This window comes from Stegostoma tigrinum, chromosome 35, assembly GCF_030684315.1.
Source record: "Stegostoma tigrinum isolate sSteTig4 chromosome 35, sSteTig4.hap1, whole genome shotgun sequence".
NCBI classification, from domain to species: domain Eukaryota; kingdom Metazoa; phylum Chordata; class Chondrichthyes; order Orectolobiformes; family Stegostomatidae; genus Stegostoma; species Stegostoma tigrinum.
The window spans coordinates 12956254-12969474 of NC_081388.1; the positions used below are offsets into that span (position 1 = coordinate 12956254).

Here is a 13221-nt window from a genome sequence, read left to right on the forward strand (position 1 = left end):
TGTTCCCACTGTCAACAGGGTCAGTAACCAGAGGCAACAGCTTTCAAATAATTGACAAAAAATAGACAGGGTGGAGGACAGCTTTGTCATGCAGCAAGCTGTTATGATTGAGAATAAACTGCCTGAGAGGGTGATGTAAACAGATTGTGCAGTCACTTTCAAAAGCCGGTTGGATCTTCATATAAAAAGAAAAATAAAACTGGAGGGCTGTGAGAAAAGCAAGTCCCGACCCGAAATGTCAGCTTCCCTCCTCCTCTGATGCTGTCTGGCCTGCTGTATTCCTTCAGCTCCACGCTGTGTTATCTCTGACTCCAACATCGGCAGTTCTTGCTATCTCTTAGGAAAGCACAGAATTGGCATTGATATAACGGGCTGACTTTTTGATTTGATTTATTATTGTCACATGTACCTAGGTACAGTGAAAAGTTTTGTTTTCCGTGCAGTACAAGCAGATCCTACCATGCAAAGTACAGGAGGGTAATAGAACAGAGCGAGGAATAAAATGTTGCGGCTGCAGGAAGGTGCACAAAGACCGAGATCTAGATTAAATGTGAAATTTGAGAGGTCCATTCAAAAATCTAATAACAGCAGGGAAGAAGCTGTTCTTGAATCTGTTGATCCATGCACTTAAACTTTTGTATCTTCTGCCCAACAGAAGAGGTTGTAAGAGATTATAATCAGGGTGGGAGGGGTCTTTGATGATGTTGGCTGCATCTGGAATTCCATTTGAGGTTAATAGGGCCAACACAGAGAAATACAGAACTGTCAGGTCTCTGCACCAGCAAGCTAGAAGGTAAAGCTGACATGTTGATTTCGGTGCATGGGCTGGGACAGTGTAATAGTGGAAAGGCTGTGTGCTGTCAAAGGTGGGGTGTTCTTTTCTGGATGTGGTCCCATCATGTTACCATTGCCAGCAGTTCAGGACCTTGTTAAATGTCAGGATAAGCCAGGAGTTCTCACAATATCCTGGTTAACATTTCAGCCATGTCAGAAGCAATTAAGTGGCCAACTGTTTGTGGAACGTTGCTAGCTCATGTTCGTCTGCAACACAATGACTTATTTTTTGAAGGGCTAATGAGTGAAGGGAATTTGTAAGATTTTGAGGCAAAGAGTTGCCATGAGTGTTAATATACTCAAGCAGCGTACATGTACACTTTATGAAACAGAAATATGTCTGATCTGTCCTTCAAGATGTGTGTTTACAAACAAAATAGCTGTGCTTTGTCAGGGGTGACAGAACATTCTCAAAATAAGTACAGCTCACTGCAAAGATAAAATAGCCGATAACTTTAATCCTTGAATACCAGGCTCTACAAAGTGGAAATCTATCTCACTCAGTGCTATTCAATTCCTGGCAAAAGCCAAAACAGTTGGACCACAGCCACCATCATACAATTACAACAAGAGCTCGAGGAGCTGGGAATATTAAGGAAACTTCTCAGGCCTAGAGATGGAGGGGCAAGAAAGGCAATTCAGCAAGACAGTGGTAGGGATGGATGAAGATGGGAATTTGGGGGGAAATGTGAGGAAGGGGGGACACATGGGTGAAATTGGCGCTCCGAAAGTAGAAAAGGGAGTAAGACAAAGGAGGAATGAGATGAAATAATGGGAGAGTGGGACTATCAAAAAAGGCAAAAAGGAGGTGAGTAGAAGGGGAGAATGGGTATTGGGAAGACAGAGAGTGATAGCAGGAGGAACTGTATGGGCGTGGTGGGGGCTGATATTTACACTTGAAGGAGAAACTTTGGACCCATTCGCACTAGGTGGTCCAGAAACCAAAATAAAAACAGAAATTGCTGGAAAAGCTCAGCACGTCTGGCAGCATCTGTGTAGAGAAAACAGAGTTAATGTTTCAGGTCCGGTGACCCTTCCTCAGAGCCCCTCAAGATCATTGGGAAAACCTCTTCAAGTTATCTCAGTCCAAGTCAATACAGCAGGAAGCAAGAAGCTGGAATGAATATAGAAATTCTGGTTTACAGTAACTTTTTTTTAACCAAAAAGGTAACGATGGGATTTTGGAGGAAAGTGACACAAAGTTGTATTCTAGGAAAATAAACTTCAGTGGCCCCCAAAGGAAGGTATTGCTAGACTAACATACCTCACTGTCAGCGGTGCCACCTTATCAAGGGATGGGGCATTAGATTTTCAAACCATTTTCAAATGACCTGGAAGTATGCTTTTCCTCTCTTCCTTCCTCAGGAAGATTGCAATCGGATGTCCTCCGGGTTCCTCAATCGTGACTGTTCTTTCCTCCCCATCATTTCATATTGGTCTGTTCTGACAGATCGCTCCCAATAACTTCCGACAATGCTGCCCGAACTTCACTCCAGCCCGGGCAGCTCCCCTCCCTAATACTATTCAAGAATTCAATGCTCGGGAGTGCCTCCAAATTTCCCTGTCTTTCAACCCCACCCCTGCCCCGTTCCTAATTCTCAGAAAAGTAACAGGGCAAAACAAGCTCAGTGAAATCTTCAATACGAAATCCCGGCTAAATCTCCATGAACTGATCGATTTATAGAAAACGCACCGGGTTCCGTACAGGAGGGTAGTGTTTGCAAAGTTGCTTATTTTAAAAGAAAAGTTCCATTTTGCAGAAAAAGAGACTTTCCCATCACTTTCAGGCAACTGATCAATTTCACAACGGCACGGTTTCAACAGCAACATACAACAAATGCAAAAATCAGGATTAAAATGATCAAAGTATTTTCAAATAAACGACACGCAAACAAAATTAAGTGACTTACACAGAGTTGTCCTCCCAGGGTTTGCAGCCAAAGCTCCAACTGAGAAGCTGAAATCTTTCCGACACTAACTGCGAGTGATTGCATTAAGGGACTCTCTCTAAATTGCCACATCTGATACAAGTGTGAGCCTTAACCCTCAGCAACAACACAAACCGCTGAACGTCATGATCTGATGATGCAGGATCTTGGGAGTGCTGTGCTAGCTAATCGCCAGAAACATCTGTAACATTGGAATGGTGCAGCATTGAAGTGTCCGTGCTGGCTCGTGGAAACAGGGATTCAGTTGGAATACCCCCAACACAAAACTCTACAATTTGTTTTACCCGCCTCTGGTAAATAACTGATTCCAATTATTTTACTATTATTTGGTGCTTATATTTTTACCTCTTTCAGGGGATTGGTTGCCCAACCCTGATTTTACAGTCATTGGTCATTTTAGAGGACAGTTTGTTTTAATCATTCACAGGATAGGGTTGTCTCTAGGTGGGCCAACGCTTATTGCCCAGAGGACGGATGAGAGTCAACATCACTCGACTTTTAATTTCAGATTTTTATTGAATTCAAATTCCACCATCTGCTGCAGTGGAATTTGAATTTGGGTCCTCGGAACATTACTTGGGTCTCTGAATTAATAGGTCCAGTGATAATACCACTAGGCCATCACCTCCCCTCTAGGGAAAAGGCAGTCATCACGTTGTTGTGGGTCTGGAGTTACAGGCAGACTAGATAAATACAGCAACTTTCTCTCCCTAAATAACTTAGTAAATAATTTACAACAATGCGACCTGTTGACCAACACACATTTATTTATTGAATTTAATTCCAGCAGCAGGTGTGTCTACTATTTGTGGTGAACATCACTTTGACTCTATATCGTTGTGAGCTGCTGCAGGAGCAATGCATAAGAGTCTTACAGCAAGGGTGAGTCGAAACCTCCTTCAGCTCATCACAAGCGAAACCAAAATGATTCTCTTTGGAAATACTCGTGTGGTTTCCCAGAAACACTGATTACACACTCATTTGGAATATCCTGCTTGGTTTTGGAAGCTAAATTTCCCTGCAGACGAGGAAGCTGAGTGGTAGACCGACTGGGAGTTTAAAACAACAAAGCGTATTGATAAGGAACTCCAGGAGCTGGTCAGGACAGGGACTTAAACGTTTTAAGTGCCAACAAAAGCAGCTAAAGTCGATTCTAAGAATTTCTCTTTCCCCATCGCCACAATCCTCCAAGCTGACTGGCTGTGGGGTACTAAACCAGACTGTTTCAGCTACTCACAACCAGAGTCAGCCAGTGGAGTTTACTGAAGAAGGAGGGTGAGATTTGGACTTGCTGACGAAAGTATCGGAGTAGGTATGACACCTTATCCAGGCTTGGTAGCTCTTCATCTCTTCAGTCCAATTCATAAGAACATAAGAACGAGGAGCAGGAGTAGGCCGTCTGGTCCGTCGAGCCTGCTCCGCCATTCAATAAGATCGTGGCTGATCTTTTCATGGACTCAGATCCACTTACCCGCGCTCTCACCATTTCTCTTAATGCCTTTATAGTTCAAAAAAATCTACTTTATCTTGAAAAATGTTTAAATTCGTCATTCTTTCTTCATTCCCCTAAATCTCTCAAATAAAAACCAAAAGAACTCAGATGCTATAAATCAAAAACACAAACAAAGTTGCTGGAAAAGCTCAGCAGGTCTGGCAGCATCCGTGAAGGAGAAAACAGAGTTAACGTTTCGGGTCCAGTGACCCTTCCTCAGAATGTTCCAAGGAAGGGTCACCGGACCCGAAAGGTTAACTCTGTTTTCTCCTTCACAGATGCTGCCAGACCTGCTGAGCTTTTCCAGCAACTTTGTTTGTGTTTCCCCTTAATCTCTTTGCTTCCAAAGTGTATTTGTCTTCCTTTCGATGCTTCCAGCTAGTTCTGTATCTGGGGTCCAGATATAGCCTGTTCACTTTTTGTGGTGTTACCAGGTGGAGGTGAGGGGTGGAGCAAACTTTTAGAGTCACTGTTAACTGTTATTTTTTAATTTAATTGTCCCTGGAATTCTCAATAAACTCACCCCTCAATTCGTCATCTCTAGGAATATAGCCCATACTCACAAAATCTCAGGTATTGTTCCAGTGAGTTGTTGCTGCACTTTAAGTTCTAAGTCTGAATATGATACTCCAGTTGAGTGTTTGCACAGTGCTTTGTAACCCACTGTAGTGTTTCCAAAGAGGATGGGGTTTGGTTTTGCTGATGCTGAGCAAAAGGAATTTTTGCCTCATTGATACTGCGGAGGCTTGGCTCGTGCTGCAAAACTGTCGCGCAGTGTCCCTTTTTGACTTTATAATTCTGCTGTATCATATTTTATTACAAACTTCTTTTATCCTCCCTATAGAAATAGCAAGCTAACAACCAAACTGTTGAATTGAATTATGAATAGCTGTGCAGAAGTTCCTAGTGTAGGATTTAAACTTAAATTCTAACTCAGAAGCAACGGTGCTACAAGACCTCTAAGATGAGGTTGACAGCACAAATTGAAATAAATGATTAGAACTTGAGAAATGTTACAGACATGTGGTTTCAGGGTGAGCCGGGGAGGGAACTTAATAATCAAGGGTATTTGACAGTCTGAATGAATAGGCAAAATGGAAAAAGAGTTTTGCTAATAAAGGGAGGTATCAGTGCAGTGGTTGGTAGTGACATGGGTACCAGAGGAATCAGGATGGAAATAAGATATTGCACGGGGAAGAATTCATGGCTGGGAGACACTTATAGGCCCCTGAAAAGCTGTCTCTCGGACAATGTATAAATCAGTGAGTAAGAGAGGTGTATGAGAAGGACACTAGAATTTTAATCTGCATAGTGACTGGACAAATCAAATGAGCAAAGATAACATGGAAAACAAATTTGTTCAGTACATCAGGGATTTTTTTGTTTCTTCGAGCAGCATATAGACTGAGAACTGATCTAGTGATGCATAACAAGGTCTGATTAATAAGAGATTTTTGCAGTTAAGAATCCTCAAGGGGCAGCAATCACAATATGGTAGAATTTCAAATGCAGTTTGAGGGAGAGGCAATGTGGGTCTCAAACCGGTGTCCTCAAAATAAGGGCAATGACAGAGGTATGAAGAAACGGTTGTGCAAAGTGAGCTAGTGAAATAGGATGTGAGTTTGCTCACTGAGCTGGAAGGTTAGTTTTCAGATGTTTCATGACCATTCTAGGTAACATCATCAGTGAGCCTCTGATGAAGCGCTGGTGTTATGTCCCACTTTCTATTTATCTGTTTAGGTTTCCTCATTGGCTCCAAATCAATCTACCATCCCCTGAGAAAAAGAACAGGAAATGACATCACCAACCCAAGGAAACCTAACCAGATAAATAGAAAGCGGGACATAACACCGGCACTTCGTCGGAGGCTCACTGATGATATTACCTAGAATGGTGACGAAACGTCTGAAAACTAACCTTCTAGCTCAGCGAGCAAACTCACATCCAGAACCTCAACCTGAGCTACAAATCTTCTCAAAAAACTCGCTAGTGAAATAGGCTAAGGGGAAGGTCAGCAGATGGGAGTGGGAGACATCTTAGATAGATAGTTCATAACTTTTGGCAACAATTTATTCTGCCAAAAAGGACTCAATGAGAATCATATGCCACCTGTGGATATTCTCCTTGACTGCCTTTGTTGAGCAGTTGCAAACTAAAGCAGTGAAAACTAGAGCAGAAGATTGGGGATTTGTTTTTTTAGGAACCAGCTGCTGATGGCTAAAAATTTAATAAAAGAGAGAGAAAATCGATGATGGAAATGAACAGGCAAGAAATGTAAAAATTTACAGATAGAAAAATAAAAGAGAAGCTGAAGTGAGTGTTGGACCCTTGGTGGGTGCGATTACGGAGTTGATAATGGAGAACAAAGAATTTAAACCAATAAAACTGTGTCCTCATGTGGAGGATACTGTAAATGTCCTAAAGGTATCAATAGGCGAGGTGCTAATGGGAAGAAAGATCCTGCAACAGTCTCTATTACGAGGGACAAAGAATGTAACAAATTAATAGGATCAAAGACATACAAGTTGGCAGGACTTGATGGCCTGCATCCAAGGGTTTTAAATGGTGTGTTGGCAGAGATAGTGGAGGTATTAGTTGAAATATTCCAGAACTCAATGGATTTAAGAGGGTTCCAGTGGATTAGAAACCACTAATGTACTCCCCTGTTCAAGAAGGGAGGGAGACAGAAAACAGAGAATTATAGGCCAGTTATAGTCAGAGTTATACAGCATGGAAACAGACCCTTCGGTCCAACTCGTCCATGCCGACCAGATATCCTAAATTAATCTAGTCCCATTTGCCAGCATTTGGCCCATATCCCTCTAAACCCTTCCTATTTATATACATATCCAGATGCCTTTTAAATGCTGTAATCATACCAGCCTCCACCACTTCCTCTGGCAGCTCATTCCATTCACACACCACCCTCTGTGTGAAACAGATGCCTGTTAGGGCCATTTTAAATCTCTCCCCCTCACCTTAAATCTATGCCCTCTAGTTTTGGACAGTCGTACCCTGGTTAAAAGGACCTTGACTATTCCCCCTATCAATGCTCCACATAAACCCTGGAAGGTCACCCCTCAGCCTCTGATGCTCCAGGGAAAATAGTCCCAGCCTATTCGGCCTATTTCTATAGTTCACACCCTTCAAACCCAGCAACATTCTTGTAAATCGTTTCTGAATCCTTTCAAGTTTAACATCTTTGCTATAGCAGGGAGACCAGAATTGAACAGTGTTCCAGTAGTTGGCCTAACATCAGACTTTGGGAAAATTCTAGAGTCCTTTATTAAGGAAGAAATAGCAAGGCAGTTAGAAAAGCAGAACGTAATCCAGTAGAGTCAACATGGCTTTGTGGGATGAAAATCGGGTTTAAACCAATTTGTTAAGAGTTCTTTGAGGACATACCACGCAGACTTGACAAAGGGGAACTGGGAGTTGAGTTATATTTTGGATTCCCAGAAGCATTCAATAAAGTGTGACTTACAAGGTAGGGGCTGATTTTTGGAGGTAATTGATTAGCATGGATTGAAGATTGGTTAAACACATGGAAGATAGAAAATTGGGATTAATATGTTTTTTTTTCAGGCTGCAAAGATGACTAGTGGAGTGCCACAAGGATCAATCTTAGCAAATAATTGAGGGCCTATCCACTTGAAGACATGGAGGAGGCAGAATAACAAAATTTGCTGCTGATACAAAATGGGAGGGAGGGCATGTTGTAGTGAACATAAGGAATCTGCATGAAGATATAAAAACCAAAAGAACTGCAGATGCTGTAAATCAGAAACAAAATCAGAAGTTACTGGATAAGCTCAGCACGTCCGGCAGCGGCCGTGAAGAGAAATCAGAGTTAATGTTTCAGTTCCGGTGTCCCTTCCTCAGAACTGATCATTTAACGAAAAGGTAGATTGATTTCTTAACAAATTGGGAAATTGAGGGAGATAATGAGCTAGCATGAAAGATGAGTTGAGGCCTGGGGTAGATCAGCCATGATCTTATTGAATAGTGGGACAGGCTTGAGGGGCTGAATGGTCTACTTCTGCTCCGATTTCTTATAGGTCTTCACAGTGATGTACAATGGAAATGTTGCTTGAGATAGCCAGCCATGATGCAGTTTCTGCTTGCCTTGTTATTCCAGACACAGGTCTCCTTCCTCATCCCTACAGTACTTCAGCCCACCCTCCTATGTCTACCCCTCCATACGGCCAATTTCTCAAGAAGTATTCAGCCACCCGCTCATATCTTTCTAATTCCTGACCTGGCCAGGTAGCTCCTTAATTATCAGTTATGTACATTTTCTTCGTCAATCTAGGATTCCACCCCACTGCCTTCACAGGCCCTAATTTATGTTTCCAGTAACTTTCTCACTTTGTAAACTCCTGTTAATTCTCTCCTGATGTTAGAATTCTAGAATCCCCACAGTGTGAAAGCAGGTCATTTGGCCCATCTGACCTTCTAAAGAGGGTCCCAACTAGACCAATTCCTGCCAATTCACAGAGGCAATGGTGGCATTTGGATTCAATAAATATCTGGAAGTAACAGTCTAACGATGGTCGTGAATCCATTGCTGATTGTTGAAAAACCCATCTGGTTCACTAATGTCCTTTAGGGAAGGAAACTGCCAACTTCCTGGTCTGGCCTACGTGTGACTTCAGACCCACAGCAACATGGTTGGCTTATAACTGTCTTCTGGGCAATTAGGGATGGGCAAGAAATGCTAGCCGAGCCAGCGACACCCTCATCCTGTGAATGAATAAAGAGAAAATAAACTCCCTTATCCTGTAACCCTGCATTTCCCTTGGCCAATCCAGCTAACCTACACATCCAATTTGAGATCCTCATCCATCTTCATATCGGTTTTCTTTCCTACTCCACTTGACCTCAGTAATCTCTTTTTACCTGACTGTGGATTGTGCCTCCCCCTGGATTACTGCTGGGTCCCTCTTCCCATTGCTCACAATCACCACCCCCACAACAAAGCCACATGGTCTTCCACCATTTAAATCTTTCTCTGCAATGTTAATTTTTAGTTTATCTTTCTTTTGTTCTTTCCCATCTCATGATCAAGATCCTACGGCTTTTCTTATCAATGTTGGAGAGTTCTGGGTAATTGTATGTTAATGAGACCAGCTTCTACAGTCTCTCTCTTTGTGGAATGTGTCAGACCACACAACAGCAACCTATGGGTTCAGTCAAGGCCAAGTAACTCCTGATCTTATTATAACCTTGGTTCAAATTTAGACAAGAGTTGATTCCAGGAGTGACGTGAGAGTGACTGCCTTTCTCATCAGAATTACATTTGACTGAGTATGGAAAATTAGAGTCAGTGGAAATAGGCATTGAAACTCTCTGCTCATTGGGAGTCATTCCTGGCACATAGGAAAATGGTTGTGGTTGCTGGAGGTTAGTCATCTCAATTCCAGGAGTTTCCTATAGGAGTTGCTCAGGGTAGTGTCCTAGGCTCAAACATCTTCAACTGCTTCATCAATGTCCTTTCTATCATCATAAGGTTACAAGTGAGGATGTTCAATACCATTTGCGATTTCTCAGACACTAAAGCAGTCCATGTTCAAATGCAGCAAGACCTAGAGAATATCCAGGCTTGGGTTGAGACATAGCAAATAACATTCACACCATACAAGTGTCAGACAATTACCATCAGCGTCAAGAGAGAATCAAACCATCCCTGCTTGACATTCAATGGCATTACATCACCAAAACCCTACTATTAACCTTGCAGGAGTCATGAATGATCAAGGGGCTGGTTAGCTGAGTTGTGATATAGAATGATGCCAAACTTATGTGTTCAATTCCCATCATTGGCTGAGGTTATCATACAGGCGCAACCCTATCAACTTCATCCCTCACGTGAACTGGTTGGCTCTATAGCTCCCTAATAACAAAGCAGTCCTATGGTCCTCTAGAACTATGGTGATTTTACCTTTCCAACAACCAGGAAATGAACTGGACTAGCAATAAAAAAAACTATGGCTACAAGAGCAGTTTAGAGACTGGAAATCCTTCACGTCTATCCACCATCCACAAGTCACAAGCCAGGAGTGTGATGGAACATTCCCCACTTGCCTGGGTGTGTGCAGCTCCAACAAATAGGAAGCTCAGCACCACCCAGGAGAAAGCAGCTGCCTGATTGGCACCACATAAACAAACACTCATTCCCTCCCTCACTGATGCTCAGAAAACTTTAGATAACACTTGTCCATCCCTGACCACTTTAGCTAGAAGGACAACATCAGAAGATGCTTGAGGATAGCACCACCAACAAGTTCCTCTATTGCCATTTCTTCATTGTCTCTTGGGCAAACTCCTGGAATTGCCTCACTAATAACACTGTGTCTCATCAGCAAATGGACCCGAGCATTTTAAGGTAGCTCACCAATAAGGCAGCCAAGGACACATTTCACATATTTTTAAAAACAATCCTAAGCGGTCATTTGGCCCACTCCTGCTCCTATTTCTTCAGACAGTTTGGAATAAGTCGCCTGAGAGTGTGGTGGTGACAGGTTCGATTAAAGCAGTCTAATTGTCCTTTGAATGTTATCTGAAAGACGAGAAAAATGCAGAGTTATTGAAAGAAGGCAAATGAGTGAAATGCTGATTTGGAGAGAGCTGGCATAGGCACAGTGATCCAGGAGGCCGCCTTCTATTCTATAATAATTGTCACTTCACCTTCTAATGTGTAATTCTGGCAGTGTCAATGGAAATGTCATCAAACAGACTGCTTCATTGCCTTGGGGATGATATCTAGTTGAGGGAAGATGACAAGAACAGGGAAGAGGTCTTTAATACTGAATGTGCTACCCAAATACTGAGCCATATTGGTCAGAGACCTTGGTCTGATTCCTGTTCTAAGCTGGGTTTGTTGACCGAGGTCAGGTTAGTAAATGTGCCACTGTTGCCCACACTAATTCAGGAGAGGAAAAGTAAGCTAGACTTCCTGGTCAAGATCTAACAAGCTTTGCCAGTCAAAGGCAGGATCTATGTCTCAGTTGGAACTGACTGGTTAGATTGTGATGCCAATATTGGAGAATAGCCTGCCAAAATATTGGCAGAAACCATAACTCGAGCAAAGGATGGGGAATAAAGGGGTTGACCTATTCCTTCTGGTACTGAAGTAGATATTTTGAGACACTCCCCAAGAACAGGGACATTTTTACTCTGTGTAGTTCACATTTCAAATCATGTTTATGGTTGATTCTTGACTTGATATTCCACAAACCGTGAATGCTGCTTTCAAGGCATCATGGCTTAGTACAGCAACTGCTCTGTCCAGGACTCTAAGAAACTGCAGAAAGTTTTGAACACAGCCCAGACCATCACGCAAGCCAACCTCCCATCCACTGACTCCAACAATACTTCTCATTTCTGTCAAAAGGCAGCCAGCATTATCAATGACCCCTCCCACCACAGTTATAATCTCTTCAAACCTCTTCAGTCAGGCAGAAGATACAAAAGCTTAAAACTCATGTACCAACAGGGTCAAGAACAGAGATAATGGGAACTGCAGATGCTGGAGAATCCGAGATAACAAACTGTGGAGCTGGATGAACACAGCAGGCCAAGCAGCATCTTAGGAGCACAAAAGCTGATGTTTTGGGCCTAGACCCTTCATCAAAAAAGACAGATGGGGAGAGGATTCTGAAATAAATAGGGAGAGAGGGGGAGGTGGACCAAAGATGGATGGAGGAGAAGATAGGTGGAGAGGAGAGTATAGGTGGGGAGGTAGGGAGGGGATGGAGAGGTCAGGAGGCAGGATGAGGTTAGTGGGTAGGAATTGGAGGTGCGAGCTGAGAGGAAGACCAGGTTAGGGAGGTGGGGACCTGACCTGGTTTTGGGATACAGTCGTTGGGGGGGGGGGAGTGGGGGAGATTTTGAAGCTGGTGAAACTCACATTGATACCATTGGGCTGCAGGATTCCCAAGTGGAATGAGTTGCTGTTCCTGCAACCTTCAGGTGGCATCGTTATGGCACTGCAGGAGGTCCAGGATGGACATGTCATCTAAGGAATGGGAGGGGGAGTTAAAATGGTTCGTGACTGGGAGGTGCCTTTGCTTATTGCGAACCAAGCATAGGTGTTCCGCAAAGCGGTCCCCAAACCTCCGCTTAGTTTCCCCAATGTAGAGGAGCTTGTTCACTGCTGTTAATATGGACTGCTCAAATTTCAAATCGAATGTTGATCTTGCAGCCGAAACCTTGTCTACTGCACAGTGTTTGATCACCCTACAATCTGTATGTCCTTGTGTGATATGATCTGCCTGTGCTGCATGGAAAACAAAACTTTTCACTGTACTTAGGTACATGTGACAACAACAAATCAAAAGGTTCAGACGAGGGTTTCAGATCACTGTCAATGCTCTGGCTGTAGTAACAGTGGCCTTTCAAAAGAAACATTTCCTTTAAAGAATTTGAAAGACTAAATCCTTTCTGCTTGTTCCTCCCCATCATTAAATGGTAAAACTATACCTCTTAAATGTATCAAATTATTGTTACACATTTTGTCCATTTTATGCCTCTCCAGGGTAACTCTACGCAATTCAGAAATGCAGAGGAATACTTGACCAAACTAATTGTATTGTTTTGTTCTTCTACCGTTGTACTCAATACTGACCCTGTTAACAATTGGGACACTGTACCTACTGCGTCCCCTTGGAACTGCAGCAATGTAGCAAGGTTTGCTTTGGAGGTACAGTAAAGCCCGATCATCTCAACTGCTAAGGAGGGCAAAGAATAAAAATATCAGGGAGGACCGTCACTTGCAGCTCATACATTGAGTGTTTCTCTATCATTCCTGGTTCAATACCCAGGAACATCCCATTCAACATGAGAATGATGGCTAAACTGCTGTGCGAGAAGAAGCATCACACCTTCCTCAGGTTCTATAGAAGGGAAAATAAACACTGCTTCACCATTACAACTCATCTCACAAAT

General features: G+C 42.8%; 1 protein-coding gene across 2 annotated transcripts in view; it reads right to left on the reverse strand.

Moving 5' to 3' along the window:
• kank2 (KN motif and ankyrin repeat domains 2) overlaps positions 1-2853 on the reverse strand; it is a 165781-nt gene extending 162928 nt beyond the window's left edge. For both annotated transcript variants that reach the window (XM_048522033.2, XM_048522028.2), the window contains exon 1: positions 2745-2853. The gene's annotated coding sequence lies outside the window, so the exon portion shown is untranslated. The remainder of the gene's footprint in view (positions 1-2744) is intronic.
• Positions 2854-13221: the final 10368 nt, after the last annotated feature.